The 3,256-nt window shown below is 45.7% G+C and overlaps 1 long non-coding RNA gene across 1 annotated transcript; it reads left to right on the top strand.

Moving 5' to 3' along the window:
• The first annotated feature begins 1,131 nt into the window (after nucleotides 1–1,131).
• Nucleotides 1,132–2,784, top strand: LOC120638314. Its single transcript, XR_005659903.1, has 2 exons — nucleotides 1,132–1,240; nucleotides 2,388–2,784. It is a non-coding gene; the product is annotated as an uncharacterized LOC120638314 (long non-coding RNA).
• The last annotated feature ends 472 nt before the right edge of the window (nucleotides 2,785–3,256 follow it).

Here is a 3,256-nt window from a genome sequence, read left to right as displayed (position 1 = left end):
TACTTTTTTATAACTCAGTTCTCCCTCCTACTTAAACTGTGAGCCCCAAGTGGTTCATAGACTCTGTCCAACCTAAGTAACTTGTCCAACCAGTGATTAGTGCAGTGTTTGCCATAGAGCAAGTGCTTAACAAATACCATAAAACAGGCTACAGCTGATCTTTCCTCTGGATCTGAGGGAGGGAGAATGAGAGGCCTAGCAATAGTCCCTACTGCTACTGAATAACCTTGATCCAATTGACCCTCTATTCAGGGCCATCTCCTTCCCTAAGGAACAGCCCTACCTGTGGCTGTTGAGAGTGGGAGCTGAGCATAGCAAGCTGAAGAACTTGGGGAGGTCAATTTGTTTTCAGGGTGGGTCATGGGTTGCAGGGTTATTAGATGTGAGGACCGTAGACTTTATATCCAATAGCCAATGCACTTTGGAACCTCCTGTCCCCACAGGACACACACACACACACACACATATATATATATATCTGTAATTTATGTATATTAATATTTATCTCCCCCTCTAGACTGTGAGCTCATTTTGGGCAGGCACTGTGTCTGTTGTACTCTCCCAAGTGCTTAGTACAATGTTTTGCACACAGTAAGTGCTCAATAAATATTATTGAATGAATCCTTTGGGTGGCTTTAGATATGTGGCAAGTGATTGGGAAATAGGATTTAATGTGAAGTACTTTTCTGGAATATATGTTGAAGTCAATCTCTCTTTTTTCCTCTAAAGACTCCACTTAAAAATAAGCTCAATATTGAACTGTCAATCATTTCCTCAGACAGCTATTCCCTTTCCAGGCATGGCAACAATAGAATTGTCGTCAGCTCTTGACTTTTATCTGAGTGGCTTAACCACTTTGTGGATTACCCTTGGTGGGTTTTTAAGCTCTCACCAGATGGGCACATTCCTGTTTTCACTTATGTTCTGGCTCCTACAGACCACCTCTTGGTATAGCCCCCCTCAACTTCTCAGTTAAGTCATGATGCTTTGTCCTTTCTTGTCTTATCCATTGTTATCCTGGTGCACGTGCTGTAAAACTGGCTTCATTTTTTTCCCTTAGCATCTGTTAAGGTGAATGTCATTATATATGGGGCTTAATCCTTGTCTTCTTTGATTTCCCTTGAAGGGATTGATTTGTGGTCAGAGGTGAGTTGGTAGGAGACATGCATTCTTTGGGTCCCAAGAAGTCTTTTGGAAAGAGGAAATTATCCTTCTTCTTCAAGCTTGGAGGCAGGAAAAAGTAAGTATCTATCCAACTGGGAGTTTATTTGAGCTCTACCTAGGGTACTCTTCCCCTCTGGTGGATGGGGTATAATGAGAGGGTGGCTGAGGCATAGGGGAGATGTAGTCTTTCTGTGACAGGAGACCAAATCTATGGATTCCCACCAGATTCTGTGTTGTTTCAGATGTCTCTGATCAGGTTCCAAAGCATAAAGCATAAATCGTGTTCCTTGTGACATAGAGTGAGAGCCAGCCCATGGAAGGGTTGGGGAAGGACAGAGAAAGGTCTGGTATCTACCAAAAATTTGGACAAACTCAGGCATAAAACTCACTTTAAAGCACAGGGAGAAAGGAAAACACTAAACCAGGTGTGAATGCAGACACTCCATAATTCCTTAGGCATCACTGAATATAGACATTCTCCCCTGAATACGAGGCAGGCAATGAGTTTGTCAGTTCTCCTTAAATGTGGAGTTTTCATTCTTGAAGACCTGCACTGCAATATCTAAGCCTTGACTAATGCCATCACATGTGGGTGTTGCATGATGGTTAAGCCAACCTGGCTGTAGGTCATCTTCAGATGCTGACAATCAATTTTTAGAAGGTGATATCACTTTACTGAAGCCTCTTTGGATCCACTTCAGTTCCGTTGAAAGCAGGGGCTGGTCTGGTGTGGGGAGGGATAGATCCTGGTTGCCCATGGGAGAGGGGAAGCAATGTTTTGGTGACCTAGTCCCAGCAGCAGCCCAAGGATGCCATGACCTCGGGGGAATGGGGAGCCCAGAGAGGGGGACTTTGCTTGGAGCAAGAGGGAGTGGGGGCAGGCAATGTCCTTGTCCCTGGAATGGAAGCATTGAGGACTAATGGAAAGAGCCCAGGCCTGGGAGTCTGAGGACCTGGGTTTGAATTCTGGTTCCACCACTTGCCTCTTGTGTGACCTTGGGCCAGTCATTTAACTTCTCTGTGCCTCAGTTTCCTCATCTGTAAAATGTGGATTATATCCTATCCTCGCCTAGTAAGTGCTTAAGAAATACCATTAGAAAATGGGTGCGTGGCTGTGTATGTGCATGGGCATAGTGACAGCAGGCTCATGACTGGAGTAGGTGGAAGTGGGCAGAAATCACCCCTGTGGCCTTAGGTACCATGGGGACTCTGCTTTGTTGCAGACCGCCTCAAGATGGTGTGGACCGCCTCAAGATGGCGATGGTGAGGCCAGCCTCAAGCCCGAGTCATGGGACCTGCACCATGTGAACTGTAAAATGCCTGCGCCATTGCCTGTGCCATGTGAAATGTAAAATGCCCATACCATGTGAAACTCCTCTGCCATGCGCCACTTCAATCCTCAGGCTTCACTCTTAGGCGGACCTGTCAGGTGTCATGCAATCATGTAAGTGATTACTGATTGGCTACTGTTACTACGTGCGCCTAGCTCTGATTGGGTGCCCTGCGCCAGTGTGGGGTTCCGCCGTACCAATAAAGCTGGCAGGGCAGCCCAGGATTGGGGCGCTGCAGTCACTTGCACCCCATCGGGGTGAACGGGCTGCTTGCCGCTTTCCCACTGTCCTCTTCTTTGACCAGTTCTTTCGGAGTCTTTCGTCTCTTCATCGACTAAATGAACCCTCCCTAAATTTGTCTAATTTTAGACAGCTTAGACCCACAATTTGAAAATTAGGAGGCTTTCTGAGTGCCAGTCTGGGACTGAAAGATGACCCAATTACAGCTGCTCCCCAAGAATTGGAGTAGTAATCAATATTTGCTTAGCCTCTTGCATCCTTTTAAGGGAGAGGACAGTAGAATTGGGAGACACAATCCCTACTTTTGGTGAGATTTCAATCTAGTGGATGAAGCAGTTGCTAAAGTGAATTACAGAATGGGGAAGCAGCCGAGTATAAGGATATGTATATAAGAATGTGAGGTGGGATGAATATCAAGATGTTTAAGCGTTATGGATTTAAATGCAAAGATAATGCAGAAGGGAGGGAGAATAGGGTGGGAAGATGGGAGGAAAATAAGGGAAAGTTTCCTGAAGGGTATA

Source organism: Ornithorhynchus anatinus, chromosome 4 (genome assembly GCF_004115215.2).
Source record: "Ornithorhynchus anatinus isolate Pmale09 chromosome 4, mOrnAna1.pri.v4, whole genome shotgun sequence".
NCBI lineage: Eukaryota > Metazoa > Chordata > Mammalia > Monotremata > Ornithorhynchidae > Ornithorhynchus > Ornithorhynchus anatinus.
This window is presented reverse-complemented; position numbering and strand designations above follow the sequence as displayed.